This window comes from Lissotriton vulgaris, chromosome 7 (assembly GCF_964263255.1).
Source record: "Lissotriton vulgaris chromosome 7, aLisVul1.2, whole genome shotgun sequence".
NCBI classification, from domain to species: Eukaryota; Metazoa; Chordata; class Amphibia; order Caudata; family Salamandridae; genus Lissotriton; species Lissotriton vulgaris.
In genome coordinates this window covers 1,296,174,805-1,296,191,557 of record NC_141695.1, presented here as the reverse complement: position 1 = coordinate 1,296,191,557, position 16,753 = coordinate 1,296,174,805, and positions in this window count along the sequence as shown.

Sequence of the window (16,753 nt, the reverse complement as noted above, 5' to 3'; positions counted from 1 at the left end):
TAATTCCCCATTGCAGACTAAAGATGCGTCCTTTGCAGGAGCAACTAGACAATCAGTGGAAACAGGTCCACGGTTCATTCGAGGACAGGGTGACGGTCACTCCAGAGATGAAGGAAGCGGCCTTATGGTGGACAGATCAAAACAACTTGTCCCAAGGTCTATCCTTCGCAAGCGACCCGTCTCCACAAGTGGTAACAACGGACGCGTCATTGGAGGGTTGGGGAGCAGTGATGCAAGACCTACATGTCAGCGGTCATTGGTCACCCCAGGAGAAACGCCTCCACATCAACCTGTAGGAACTCAGGGCGATACGACTAGCTCTACAAGCTTTTCTTCCTCGCCTGGAAGGTTCACAAGTGCTTATCAGGATGGACAACACCATGGCCATGCACTATGTGAACAAGGAAGGAGGAACCAGATCGCGCCCATTGTCACAAGAAGCTCAGCAGGTGTGGGAATGGGCGATCCTTCACAGGATGTCACTGAAGGCAGAACACTTGCCGGGCGTCCTAAACGAAAACGCCGACAGACTGAGCAGGTCATCCTCAGTCAGCCACGAATGGGAATTGAATCAGAGAGTCTTGGAGCAGGTCTTCAGCCTCTGGGGCAGACCGGACATCGATCTTTTTGCCACTCCGACCAACAAGAAATGCCGGTCTTACGCAAGCAGGCTTCCCCATCGAGATTCACTGGGAAATGCGCTTTCGATAGCTTGGTCGAGGACATTTGTCTACGCTTTTCCTCCCATTCCTCTGATACCACAACTGATCAGGAAAATCAAGGTGGAACCATGCAGGATGATCCTGATAGCCCCGGCTTGGCCGAGGCAGTTCTGGTACACGGAGCGCCATCTGTTGTCAATAGCTCCTCCCTTACCTTTGAGGATTCTGCCGGATCTTCTCACGATGTCCGGCGGACACCTGACTGCATGGCTCCTGAGCAGCGAGAGTTTATGAACCTGCCCTTGTCAAGAGAGATTAAGGAGGTTCTGTCCCAAGCAAGGGCTCCTTCAACGAACAGGACTTACCGCCTTAAGTGGAAAAAGATTTTGTTGGTGTAGGAAAGAAAGCATTGATCCTTTCAATTCCAAGCCTCATCAGATCCTACCTTACCTGCTGTCCTTGGCTAAGTCGGGACTAGCTCATTCATCAATTAAGGTCCATTTGGCTGCTTTGTCACGGTTCAGAAGGACAGGATCCGGTCCTTCCTTGTGATCTTCCAGGATAATCAAGCAATTTCTTAAGGGCTTGTTCAGGGTCTATCCCCCGCTGAAACTGCCCCCTCCTACATGGCATTTGAATCTGGTCCTTTCTCAACTCATGAAGGGTCCATTTGAACCAGTCCATCGTTCTGACATGAAATATCTTTCGTGGAAATTGGCTCTCCTTCTTGCTCTCACGTCGGCTAGGCGTGTTGGAGAATTACAGGCTTTGACCATCCAAGAGCCTTTTCTTCAATTCAAGAGAAACACTGTGATCGTGAGGACTAATCCTAGGTTCATGCCAAAGGTTCCCTCAGATTTCCACTTGAATGAACCGGTCATTCTGAAGGCGTTCTTCCCTCAACCTTCTACGCCAGCAGAAAAAGCATTGCATTCGTTGGATGTGCAGCGATGCTTCAAATTCTATTTGGAACGTACTAAAGGTTTTCGAAAATCTTCTCAACTATTTGTAGCCTTCGGGGGTCCTGGTAAGGGCCTTCCGCTATCCAATCAGGGTGTTTCGAGATGGATCACAAGTGCCATTCTACATTGTCACAAGGCTGCAGTAAAACCTCTGACTGGAAAGATCCGAGCACATTCCACAAGATATGTGGCTTCTTCAACAGCCCTCTTCGCAGGGGTGCAAATTGAGGATATTTGCAGAGCTGCTACCTGGAGCAGCGTTCACACCTTTACCAAGCATTACTGCTTGAAATCTCTGCAACAAGATGATGCAGCAGTAGGACAGGCTGTCCTGAGGAACCTCTTCCACTAAGGGTGAGCTTTCCTTTCTTTCCCACCTTCCGTCTTTCACATTTTGTATCTAATGTGATGTTGTATATTGCTATAATTTACGATGCAAAATGTGATTATCTTGCCAACTGCTTGCTACTCTGATACAAAGCATGGGAATCTATGAAAGTTCCAATACTGGGGTAAGAAAACAAGTTCCTTACCTGTAACTTTAGTTCCCCAGTATTGGTAACTTTCATAGATTCCCATGCGCCCACCCGCCTCCCCGGGGAAAGCTTAGCCTTCAACAGATATGGTGTCTAAGTACACAACGGCTACGAAAATCTGAGGCTCTGAGGTTCCTTCAGGAAGGTTCTAAGTGGTGAGGCACTTCTGATTGGCTGATGCCAAAGTTTGGTCTCTTTTATACAAAGAGGGTGATATGCTACAAAAGGGAATGAGGCCTAGGCCTTTTTCCGTTGTCTTTTGTACCTACAGCTATGGTATTTTTGTTACTGAGACTCCCATTCCGACGACGGGGAATGATACAAAGCATGGGAATCTATGAAAGTTACCAATACTGGGGAACTAAAGTTACAGGTAAGTAACTTGTTTTCTTCATCATATCAGAAATCTCTTTGCTTAACATTTGCTGTTCTTTTGTAACACTTCTCTTGGCAGGTGTACAAGCAGTAATGCACATAGAGCAAATCATGGGACCACATTGTATACAATACAGCATGTAAATAGTATCACCAGTAGTATACATAGAAAAGTCAGTAGTTTCCAGCCCCAAGTATCAGAGAGTGTCCACATCCAGTTTGAAAATGTCCATGTACCAGTCTCTGGGTGAATGCCTGCAGCAATCTTATTATGCAGTTTAGAGATTGCGTCATAAACTGAAGGCGAATGGTCTGGGATGAAGACACAACAGCTGCTACCAATCATGCGGCATGCACCACCACGATCAGCCAAGATCACATCGAGCACCATCTGATTTTGGAGTGCTAAAATTCTTGCAATTTGCAGTTCTTCTGTAATGTTCCCAAGTGCCATAGCTGTCTGATTGGTGACAGCTGTCACTACGCAAGTCAATTGTCTGATCTTTCTACTATTTAATGCAGCACCCACGAAGAAAAACAAACCCAAATTGAAATCAACATATTGTTGCAGGGCGGTGTCTGTCTGGTCAATCTCATAAGTACTTGTTGTCCGTTTATATCTATTCCTTGAAATATCATTATACAGTTTCAGGTCAAGATGATATGATGCAGGTGCTAAAAACAGGGGGTAACAAAAAGGATATGTAACATACCCCTGACCTTCCAATAGGTAATTGGTAATATCCTTTATTACCACACAAAATAGGTGTTGTAAGACGATGTAAAACTACTATTATTCATTCCCTCCCTATTCAATACAGTAATACATTTGCTTCGTCCTATGGGAATTCTCCCAACACTGCCAATACATAAATCTGCTATTGCTCTGGTAACAGAAATCACAAAGGATCCAAAGTTCTTCATAGTTTGTGAAGACATATGGTGTTGAAATATTGTCCGGTTGGTATTCATCCCATTCCCCTTTAGTCCCTTTGGCTTAAGGATAACCGTTTTCATCTTGGTAACATTCTTTATTCAACTGAAAAATGATTCCACCTACTGAAGGCTTTCCATAAGCAAACAAAAGGGCATACCAAGCTTGACATGAACCATTATGAGAAAACGGTAGAGGAATAAAAGGCGTTCCTCCTTTCTTCTGGTGCGCAGGTATCATCCCCCACACCCAACAATTGGTAGTATTTGTAGCATTATGGGTATGATGCAACATCTGAATGAATGTGTTATTCAGATAGGACTGTCTATGTTTCTGCTCATGATAAGGAAGTGTATAATAGTAGTGCTACAGTGGAGCTGGAGTAGTTGCAACAAAAAGCTGTTGAGCAGGAACGGCTTTCTCAATGAACCAAGTGGTTCTCTTCCAGGGGATCCTCATCAATAGTCATAAGCATTAGAATATTCCCGCCCATGCGCGGGAACCCGGAAACACTATATCATATGTGCCCCACATATATATATATATATATATATACTTTTATATATATATATATATATTACCTACTGGCGGTCGCCAGTAGGTAGCTATAGTTAGGATCTACTTTCCATAGGAATCCGCAACATTCTTTTGGGAATAACTTTGGCGCTGGTGGACGAATCTTCGCGAATTTCTCAAAGTAGGTGGCCCGCTCCGCTCCTTCCCTGAAAATATGGGGGGGATTCGTCAAGCGGGGGCCGAGATAAAAGGGGGGTCCCAAAACGTGTTTTCTCCATGTTAATTTCCATAGGGCGGTCGAACTGACTTTTAGCCCGAACAGCTGAATGGATTTCCACCAAACTTGGCAAAATTGTAGGGACTGGTAGCCCGATGTGCCTTTGCTATGTCTCAAGATATATGCTCCAGTGGTTTTTACGAAAATTAACTTTGAAAAAATATATATTGGGCTATATATAGAGCCCAAATGTAGCCCAATGTAGCCCAAAGATGGCCACCAGAGACAAAAAAAACAAATGTAGCCCAAATATCAGCCAGAGCCCAACTAGCCCAATGACAGAATGTCCCAGAGTGTTTTAAAGAACAACTAGAGCGCTAACAGTCTTACTTATAAAGTGAGACTTATAGTTAGGAATTAGCATTTAAAAAACCTTTTAAATTCACTGAAAAAAACATAGGTTTCACACCAGTTATAGTTAGGAATTATCATTTTAAAAACCTTTTAAATTCACTGAAAAAACCATAGGTTTCACACCAGTTATAGTTACCTGGAAATTTTACTGACATAAAACCATTGAAATTCCCACGTTATAGTTAGTTGGACTCACTATAACTTGCGCGCCTGCAATGCACTGCTGATGACGTCGCATATTACATCACTCATGACATGGTCAGTGACATCACTGATGACACCATCCTTGTGAGAAAGTGATAGATATCCTTTCAGTGTAATGTAACCCTTGAAACACATATTCAAAAATAGAAACTAACATTTTCAAAAAAATGGAGATACCCATACCAGTTACAACAACCAATGCAGTAATTCCACCATCTATATACACATCCACTCATTCACCAACAGTTGTATATAGTCACTCATACATATACTCACTCATCATATGTAGTGATACACCTATACATCCTGTTACACACCGACAGTCATCCAAAAGTTACTCACACATGCAAATAAACTATTGAACATCCATTTATTTGCATATACAACTATACACACACTACCACCTTACTTCTAAGGAAACTTACACATACTTACTTAAACAATCACTTATAGAAGCGCATACTTAAACAGGAACTCTTACAATCTCTCACTCTCTCATATACTCACTTATATACATCAATACTCACATATACTAGATTAAAACATATCTTGTTACTGATAAAGACACTAGTGAGACAGTCATTCACTCACTAACACACACATATACACACACTCATCCACCCATACAGTCCTGCACATATGCTGTCTTCAAAACACACACAAACAGTGAGTCAGTCACCAACCCATGCAGCCACTTATACACAAAGTGAAACACTGATACATATATTACAATATTTAAAAGTTACTCGCTAATATATGTATTCACTATGATACACTTAATAAGGCAGTTAACCAATCAATTCTTTTTTTAAAAAAACATCCATTTGCACACTTATTTAACCATTTATTCTTCCATCGTCCTTTACAAATACATATATAAAACATATTTATTTTTCAGAAAGACACACATTTACTGGATGGTGTCATCAGTGATGTCATGAGTGATGTCACTGACCATGTCATGAGTGATGTAATATGTGACGTCATCAGCAGTGCATTGCAGGCGTGCAAGTTATAGTGAGTCCAACTAACTATAACTTGGGAATTTCAATGGTTTTATGTCAGTAAAATTTCCAGGTAACTATAACTGGTGTGAAACCTATGGTTCTCCAGTATTAGGGGTGTCTTTCATAGATTCACATGCTTGAATATTCCCCGTCGTCGAAGTGGGAGTCCCACGGTAAATAAAATAGCAATAATGCTAATAAATATATATATATATAAAAATATAAAGTATCATATAAGTAGTAAAACAGATAAAATATGTACTGAAAAACCTTTACAAAGGTTACTACATAGGAATGCATTAGAGAGAAAAAACTCATTTGCAACATATCAGTGTCATTATGTTAGTCCAAACTGCAGCCAATCAGGCTCAAGCACCCTCTAGAACCTTCTCCTCAGAAGCTCAAGCCCTCAGATTTTCTACCGCACGTCGTGTGAAGGGAGTCTCCCTGAGCTCTGCTCAGTTCTTTTCCACTTATCTACTCTTCTCAGTTTTCACAAGATGTCAAGTAAGAAGTCTTTATTTAGACCTTTATTTGAGAAGGACCCTCATGACAAGTGTATTTACTGCCTGTATCCTGATCACAAAGTGGTTGATTGTAGGTTCTGTAGAACTTTCAATCCTAAAACCCTTAAGGACAGAGAGGGTCGCCTTCTATTATGGCTTAAACGCCTTCAAGATAAGGACACGGTTATTTCTGACGCAGAAAGCCTTCAGTCAGCTCCTTCTTCTGTGGCTTCTAAGCGTGGCAGTGTTCAGGAGTTACCATCTCCTTTCCTAAAGAAAAGAAAGCTGGCTTTGACTGTGGCTGCAGTGCCACCTACTACTTCTGTGCCTGTTATAACTACGCCCACGAGACCTGGCTCTCAGGCGTCTTTTCCAGCTTCTATTAAAGTGGTTACACTTTTAACAGTGCGGTCGTCGACGGGCTCGTCGACGACCACTCCGACGACGAGATTGGCTGCTGTGGCTTCGTCTACGACTACAGTCACGACGACGTCGGCGTCGTCATCGTCGACGAGAGTCTCTACGACGGCTCTCACGTCGACGAAAGCCTCTGTTTCTTCAATCCCGTCGACGATCCCTATCATATCGTCGACGAAGAAGCCATCGTCGACGAAGAAACCATCGTCGTCGATTCCATCGTCGACGAAGACCTCGTCGACGGCTAAGCTCCCGTCGACGACGAAGCTCCCGTCGACGACGAGGATTCCGTCGACGGCGAAGATTCCGTCGACGAAAAATCCGTTGACGAAGGCGCCGTCGACGAAGGCGCCGTCGATGTCTAAGATGCCGCCTACAACACAATCACCGTCGACGGCCCAGTCTACGTCTACTACATCGTCGACGACAACATCGTCGACGGGCTCGTCGATGAGCACATCTGCGACAGTAGTGCCTAAGCCTTCTAGGTCTACGGAGACGCCTACAGACTCACCGTCTATGGCGACTGCTTCCAAATCGTCATCGTCTACGCAGGGCTCTGCGTTGACAGCAACTTCCAGTTCTTCATCCTACGCCAACATGCCTTTAGTGCCCTTGGACACTTCAGTTTCTGCTGTACAGTCCTCATTCAATGAGGAGGAAGATTCCGCTTTCCACTTTCAATCCCCTGCTCTACAACCGCCACTTCAGTTGTTCGTGTCAGACCATGAGACTGAGTCAGTTCCGGATGACACTGTTTATGGGGATGCCCGGAGTCCATCAGATTTGATAATTAAATGCCAGGACACTACTTCTGAAGAAGAAGAAGATGATGAGCAGGTAGATCAGAACGAAGACCAATGCGTGCAAATTCCAATGACGTCTATTCCAATGACGCTTTTCTCTAACCTCCAACACATGTTGGACGATTACAATAGACGCTTTCCACCTACCCCCCCAGGGTACTCCGGTTCATGAATCTGCTGATGTAGCAGTTTCGCATCAACCTCTACGAACACCGCCTAGACAGTCTGCTCCGTCAGTACATTTGAGTGCCCCTCTATCTCCTAATCCACATATGGACACTGACTCAGAGCCGGAGAGAGAGGAAGGAGAGGTTTATCAGGATTCAGATGGTGAGCAGGATCCTAATATGGCGGAATTTGATAACTATCGAGTTCAAACACCCTCGCCACAACAGGGCACTTCAAGTGATTCACCTCCTGTGGACATCGCTAGTTTTCATAAGCTTATGGACAAAGCGGCAGACCGCTTCAAGTTGTCAAGGGTCCAGCGAGACGAAGAATGTTTTCTGTATGATTTTAAAAATCAGCCTTATAAGCAGGTGCATACCATACCAATTATAGAATTTATTTGGAAGGAAGGGCAAAAGATTATGAAGGCTCCTAACTCCTTGCCGGCCCAAATACCTAGATTGGAGAAAAAGTACAAGGCTCCAACAGGCTCGCCTGCTTGTCTGCTCTCTCATCCAAAGCCAGACTCTGTGGTGACTCAGGCAGCACAACGTCGTGCACGCAATCCTGCAGCGCCTGTCACTTCCCCTCCCGATAGAGAGGGTCGACGATTGGATGCAATCGGAAAGAAGTTTTCGTCCATGGCTTCAACCTCAGCCCGTGCTGCGAATGCTCTCGCAATTTTGGGTCATTTCGACCGACAAATGTGGTCAGACATGTCCATCTTACTTGCGCAGCTTCCAGAGTCATCCAAAGCGGAAGCGCTCCAGGTCCTTCAGGATGGTCAAAGAGCTTCGGAGGAGATTATAGACTGTGCTGTGGATGTGGCGAATACTGCATTCCGTATCCTTGCCAGTGCTGCGGCGCTCCGACGCCAGGGATGGTTAAAATCTACATCTTTCAGGCAAGAGGTCCAGTCAATAATAATTGACATGCCGTATGATGGCGAATCTTTGTTCGGTTCCGAAATCGATGCTTCTTTGGAAACCATAAAGAAGGATACCGACACGGCAAAGTCGCTTGGATCCTTACAATTTAAGAAACAGCCCTTTCGTGCAGCACGGGGACGGGGCACCTCGTCCAATTTTTCCCGAGGAGGACAGTCACAGTACCGCCAGTACAATCAGGGAAACCAACGGTACTCAAATCAGCAATCTTCTCGTCAACAACAATCCAGACCCTATAGAGGAAAGTCCAATTATAGAGGTGCCAACAACGCCAACAAACGACAATGACTTGCCAGTTCAGCAGGATGTTGGAGGTCGAATCTCGCAGTTCTACTCTCAGTGGTCTCAAATAACATCAGACCAATGGGTGTTGGACATTGTGCGCAAAGGTCACGCCTTGGAATTCACAGAGTTTCCTCCTCCATCTCCGCCTTCGGGTCCGCCACCTCCCCATCTAGAAGAACTGCAACATCAAGTTCTACTATTATTAACAAAGGGTGCAGTCGAAGTGGTTCCTGTATCTCAGCGGGGGAAAGGCTTCTATTCGAGGTTCTTCCTCATTCTGAAGAAGATGGGGGAGTGGCGTCCCATTATGGATTTGAGGTATCTCAATCTCTTCCTGAAACAACAGTCCTTCCGCATGTTAACGTTGTCAGAAGTCTTGCGGTTTCTCTGCAGCGGCGATTTTTTAACGACAATAGACCTGCAAGACGCCTATTTTCATGTACCAATCATTCCTCAACATCGGAAGTACTTGAGGTTCAAAGTGGGACACAATCACTATCAGTTCAAAGTCCTACCTTTTGGCCTCAGATCAGCTCCTCGTGTGTTCACGAAGGTTCTGGCCCCGGTCATGGCTTATCTGCTTCTTCAGGGAGTCCAAATATTTCCTTACCTGGACGATTGTCTTTTAAAATCCCAATCCGCAAGCCAGCTGCATCACGACACACGTTTGTGCCTAACCCTATTCAATTCTCTAGGGTTGACCATCAATGTAAAGAAGTCACATTTCACACCTCTGCGAAGCAGGACATTCCTCGGGGCTGTTATAGACACGGACGTGTCAAAAGCGTTCATCTCCACCGAGCGGAGACAGAAGATAGTTCATCTGGTCTCCACCATCAGATCAAAAAAGTCAGTTTCAGTGCGAATGTTAAAATCATTTCTGGGGATGGCATCATCTTGTATCGCACTGATCCCGAATTGCAGGTTACGTACCCGTCCTATTCAGGAGGAATTGGACCTACAATGGCGACAGGTGTCGGGGTCGTTCAACGACCAAGTGACAGTCACAGCTTGCATGAAGACCAGTCTGCTCTGGTGGGAGCAACAAACCAATCTGAGCCAAGGGGTCTCCTTCCTTACCCAGCCTCCAGATCTGACATTGACCACGGATGCGTCCATGGACGGATGGGGAGCCCATCTCCTGGACCTTTCCATCAAAGGAAAGTGGACAGCGACTCAGAAAACCTGGCATATCAACAGGCTAGAATTGCTGGCAATCTTCCTAGCGCTAAAGGCTTTCTTACCAGTGGTGCATGGAGAATCGGTGCTGGTTCAAACAGACAACACCACCAGCATGCACTACATGAACAAACAGGGAGGCACAAAATCTCAGCCCCTGTCTTGTCTTGCCCAAAAGATTTGGGAATGGGCACTTCGTCACCACATTTCTTTGACAGCAGTCCATCTGCCGGGAGCGTCAAACATACTGGCAGATTCCCTAAGCAGGTCTGCGTCATCCACTCACGAATGGGAGTTACACCAGCCGACTCTGGACCTCGTGTTCCACCAATGGGGTCATCCCAAGATGAACCTCTTTGCAACTCCAGTGAATCGGAAGTGCCAGACTTTGGCCAGTTGGCATCCACATCCGGAATCCAGCGGCAATGCCCTACTCATGGATTGGACCGGCCTATTTGCCTATGCGTTTCCACCACTCCCATTGGTGCCAAGAACGTTGTGGAAGATGCGCAGGCAACCCTGCCGCTTGATTTTAATCGCCCCACGTTGGCCCAGACAGGCGTGGTTTTCAGAACTCCTTCTAATTTCCCAATGCAAACCCATTCGTCTCCATCCACGTCCGGACCTTCTGACAATGGACGGCGGACAAGTTTGTCACCCAGACCCGTCAACGCTTCAATTGTGGGCATGGAACCTGAATTCATTGAATTTGCCTCTTTCAGTATACCTCAAGACTGTAGAGACCATCAAAACATATAGGTTAAAGTGGAAACGTTTCTGTCATTGGTGCGCAGCATCCAACGTGCACCCTATCAGTTCCACTCCAGACCAACTGTTACCGTTCTTTTTAAGTCTTGCTCAGTCTGGTCTTTCACATGCAACATTGAGAGTCTTTTTGGCGGCCATCTCACGCTACCGTCATGATGGCTCTACGTCTCTCTGTTCATCCAGAATCATCCGACAGTTCTTTAAAGGACTTTTCAGGAAGTTCCCTCCGTTAAGGCGCCCTCCTCCAGCGTGGCACCTCAACGTGGTGTTATCACAACTTATGAAACCTCCATTTGAGCCAATTCATCGTTCACACCTCAAGTTTCTAACCTGGAAAGTGGCTTTGCTTTTGGCTTTGACTTCGTCTCGTCGTGTAAGTGACTTGCACGCTTTCACCATCAAACCTCCATATTTGCAGTTCAAACCAGATGGAGTGTCACTTCGTACCAATCCTTCTTTTCTTCCAAAAGTACCTACTGACTTCCATTTGAACGAGCCAGTTTTCCTAAAGACTTTTTTCCCGGATCCTAAATCCCCTGCGGAACAGCGACTACATTCTTTGGACATCAAACGTTGTCTAAAATTCTACATTTCTAGAACAGCCCCTTTCCGTAAATCCAATCAGCTATTTATAGCATATGGACTACTGCGCAAAGGACACTCAGTGACTAAACAGACAATAACACGATGGCTCTCTTCAGCCATATCGTTTTGCCATCAGCAGACTGGCAGGCCTTTACCTACTCCAGTGAGAGCACATTCTACGAGAGCGATGGCGTCGTCCATCGCATTGTTTGCCGGAGTGCCTCTACACCAGATTTGTCGTGCAGCGACATGGTCCAGCAGGCACACCTTTACCAGACATTATTGTTTGGAAGCTGTCAACGAAGCGGATACCGCAGTGGGGCAAGCAGTGCTTCATCATCTTTTCAAATAAGGTGAGCCTCTTTCCCTCCTCCATTCTTGAGATTGCCTTGCTTTTATGCTATATATTGTTCTTCAATTGTTTGGAAATATTGCAATCTCAGCTCTAGGAGGTTACTGCTATCTATTCTATTCAAGCATGTGAATCTATGAAAGACACCCCTAATACTGGAGAAGAACAATTGTTACTTACCTGTAAACAGGTGGTTCTCCAGTATTGGTGTCTTTCATAGATTCACATGCGACCCACCCATCCTCCCCTCAGAGGCTCTTTTCTCCTCATGCGCTATTATTACTAGTGCTACGAAAATCTGAGGGCTTGAGCTTCTGAGGAGAAGGTTCTAGAGGGTGCTTGAGCCTGATTGGCTGCAGTTTGGACTAACATAATGACACTGATATGTTGCAAATGAGTTTTTTCTCTCTAATGCATTCCTATGTAGTAACCTTTGTAAAGGTTTTTCAGTACATATTTTATCTGTTTTACTACTTATATGATACTTTATATTTTTATATATATATATATATTTATTAGCATTATTGCTATTTTATTTACCGTGTGTAGGAGAGTAGGGTCTGCAATCCTATGATCACCCAGATTTTTTGCTTTTGTTTCACTGGTTTACGACTTTCTCTGGCTGTGGGCCTGCCAATCAGACCCACAGCCTGGCTGTTCTCTCTCTAAATTACCACATGTACCCTAGGTGCATTTACCAATTGGTACTGGGCCACCTTATCAGACCCTGTAACTCAGGGCATAGGTGTACCCAGGGCTGCCAGGGGCTGCAGCATGTATTATGCCACCCCTGGCTGGCCTCCTAAATTTGACACAACTGGCTGCATGACAGCTGGGGCAAAGTCGTGTAATCACCCTTTGCTGTAGATATAGTATACCTATATCTAACCCTAAAATGGACACACAGATTCCTATCAGTCACTCCTATGGCAGGCCTTAACAATCCTGAAGGCAGAGTGCTTGGAATCGTGTGAGATGGTGCTCTGGCATGAGCTGAGCCTGTCTGCAGCTTGCGGAATCAAGTCCTAATAGCTGTTCCATGATATTGCATACCATATACTCTTAAGTGCATTATAATCCTCGCGGTTAAATGCTATCTTTGGTATTGCTTTATCAAAACATGTCGAGTAAGGTGTCATACGAATTGGAATACTAACCCCTCGCCAATTCTGGCGACGGGGTTAGCATTCCACCCTTCTAGAGGGACACGACATGTATGTAACTGTGAACCCCGGTTAAAGTTAAGCGAAGCCTCAGCTCCACAAAATGGATGCTGCCACCACAGACACGAGTCTGACCCCCTGCAGCTGGGAGTCCTTCCAGCGAGGGGAGCCTGGACAAAGGGTTTCCTGTCAGGGGCGGTGCAAGCACCGTCCCAGACATGGTTTTGTGTATCCTGGGTAGGCAGGGCTTTTCAGGAAGGTGACTGCTGAGTGGCACCCCGGTGCTCACTACGCATAGGCCAGTCTGAACCAGTTCCAGGGGCACACCAGCCCCTGGCCTGGGGAAGTCCGGCATGGCAGAGGGGTGTAACCACCCCCCTCCTAGTCCCACCCATAGGCAGGACCTAGTCACCGGGTCAGCCCCCTTTTTTAGTATAAAGATGGGAGCGGGCCCCCTGTTCAAATTAGATCATCTTTGGAATCAAGACACGACTTTCTTCGAAAGGACTTCAAGATTTCCTTCTTCAAGATTCTCCCTTGTGGCTAAGGAGTAGTCACCCTGCATCCGCAGGCACCATCCTAAGAACACTGCGGTCTGCTGCAAGTCCTTCTTCACGAATCCGACGACCCAGCTCGACGAGACCCGGCTTCCCTGGCACCTCTGACCTCTACTCACCTCTACAGCAAAGCTGAGAACCGTGAGTGCGACGAGACCTCGAGGGACCGACGATCGCCAAGACTGCACGACTTCTTTGTAACAAGCCCACCGAGTCTTCCACTGGTGAGTGCTTTGGGGTCCGAGAAGCCCCAACCCTGAGCAGCTCCAGCACCGAAGATCAGCCCCCCAGCATCTCCACGATCTGCGTGGGGCCCTTCTGCTTTTGCGTGCTCACCGCGCTGTGTGGCTACTAGCCGGCTGGCTTGTGGCCTTCTTCACGACGCCCGACGACATCACTGCTGCTGGTCTGGTTGCTCCAGACTGGCCCTTGCTTCCTTCTTCAAGAGAGGCACCCCGGACCCTCCTGGTCCACTCCAGACGCCATTTTAGGTCCACCGCGTGGGCTTGAATTTGCCAAGGCTTTGTTGCCCAATCCTGGGTCCAGCGACGCCGACAGCTTCAATCTTCGTGGGACAGCTCGTTCCTCCATCCTGGTCGCCGACAACGCCTCCTGGTCCGTGAGATCTTAGAGCACAGCGTCACCCACTCACCTAGTCGAGGTGGCTACCATCCGGTGCCCTCCTGGTGCCCACTGACTACTGGCTAGTAGTCTCGAACTTGGTCCCCTCTGCTTTCAGGTATCATCTTCCATCGATCCAGGCTTGGATCCACCGAACTTTCTTCACTGGTCGCCTGCCAGCAACTTCTTTCTTCCAGGCTCCTGGTCCGGCAACGAGGATTCCCGACGTCTTTTGAGTCCTATGCAGCTGCAGCCCCTGGGCTAGGTAACTTCGGCATTTCGGTGCCCCAGCATAGCCTCACTATCCAAGGGTCAGGATCCACTTTCGTTTTCTCCCTACCAGGTCGGGTTCGCCCGAGAACACTAACTTTGCAATTTCTAGCTACCATAGACTTTGTCCCGCATCTCGCGTGAGAGTGCACACACTGCACCCGAGTCCCCTGGGTCTCCTAGAAGTAATCTAACGATTCTATAGTCAAGTCCTAGCGATTCCAAAGCCTATTAGTACTGTACTTACCTGCTAGCAATTTCGCATTCCACTTTCAGAGTATATGGTTTTCCGTGCCCCTCGGGCATTTGTATATACTGTGCTAACTTAAGTATTTTTGTAAGAGTTTTGGTTTGTGCTTAGTACCCTGTCCTCATAAAGAGTACAGGGCTGTTGTGATTCTTAATAAATAACTGTTTATTTTCATAACACTTGTGTGGTGTCCTTTCACTGGGTATTCAAGGGGTATATGTGTGGTATAACAGCTGGCTTAACACGCCCTCTCGAGTTTTTAGCCTTAGACTGCTCGTATCCACGCTACTAGGATAGCTGGTCTATAAGGTTGACTTACAACCAATCATCAATAAGGGTTGCTGGACTGATACATAGTGTTCACTAGAATAGTGAGCACTGCATATCAGGCCACCTTCTCACACCGTGGGACTCCCACTTCGACGACGGGGAATATTCAAGCATGTGAATCTATGAAAGACACCAATACTGGAGAACCACCTGTTTACAGGTAAGTAACAATTGTTCTTTTTTCAGTGAATATATATATAAAACATTATATATATATATATATATATATATATATATATATATATATACATATATAAAAACATGCAATAGCAGCCAAATAACATCAGGGCTGAAATATGCTCTGAAGAATTTCCACCATACATGAATAATAAGCATTAGAAACATGAGAAACAACACCAAAGATTGTTTAGAAACTGTTTTGATGCTCAGAAAGCAGCAGAAATTCTCATAACTCACTGAAAGCATAGAAAGCTCCCAGGCTGCATTGCAAACACACAGTCTAAAAAGACTGAAAAGCTAACCTGTAGCTGCATAGCAATAAACTGACACCGTGCTTTTAAGGCACCCATGACCCTCAGTATCCCATCATGCCTCAGGGGTGACAGTTAGGTCAGTTCTTTCCGGCTCCTTCAGGAAGGATCCTGGTTACAGAGCTCCACTAATTTCTGTTTTCGGACAGAAAATTACTTCACTTTTAACAACTTTTTGACTTACTTTGACATTTTACACCTAGTCAAGTAAGAAACTGTCTTTTTCAGTCAGTTTAGTGAGCATTTTCAACTGAGAAGGCCTTCACTTTTTGACAAATATCCTTCTTGTGGCAACAAGAAGGCAAAATCTGACAACCACGACGTTTGTATCCTGTGTCTGCCTGAGGAACATGATCCAGGCACCTGTCCTCATTGTGAGCACCTGTCAGGAAGAACTCTCAAATACAGGGAGAGGATTCACATTTATGGCCTGGCTCACAGGTCATCCAGAGGAAGGTCTCGGGTGAAGAAGGGCTCCAAGAAGACTAAAACATCTTCAAAAGAGAAGTCTTCACACCCTTCAGCTTCGGGCTCGGCACTGAGGAAAGAACCACCGGTGGGTCATTTATCTTCAAAACTACCGTCGACGGCGTGTTAGCCGTCGAAGAGAAGACCAGGTACGTAGACGACGTCGAAGAATCCAGTTCCGTTGTCGAAATTCCCCCCGCCATCGTCAACCAGGCGGCGAATGGCGTCGAGGGAGTGCACTCCTCCACCGTCGTCAACCGGGCGACGTCCGCCGTCGAGGAATGTGACTCCGCCACCGTCAACCAGGCGACGGTCGGCGTCGAGATCTAGGACCCCTCCGCCGTCGCCAACCCGGCGACGATCGGCGTCGAGGGAGGTCGTTCCTCCGCCGTCGTCATTCAGGCGACGACCGGCGTCGAGAAGTGTGACCCCTCCGCTGTCGTCTAAGAAACGGCGTTCGGCGTCGAGGACCAAGACCCCTCCGCCGTCGACAGCTAAACATCGATCGGCGTCGAGGAGGCAGTCTCCGTTGACGTCTCGTCAACGCTCTGCGTCGAGGGTGACCAATACCCCTCCGCCGTCGTCGCTCAGGCATTCGGCGTCGAGAGAGAGGACTCAGTCGACGGCTGGTCATCGCCGTTCGGTGTCGAGGGAGGCTCCGCCGTCGGCTGTTCATCGCCGCTCGGCGTCGAGAGATCGTAGATCCTCGCATCGATCGCTGTCAAAGCATTCAACGTGGAAATTGTTGCTCCCGCCGACTCCC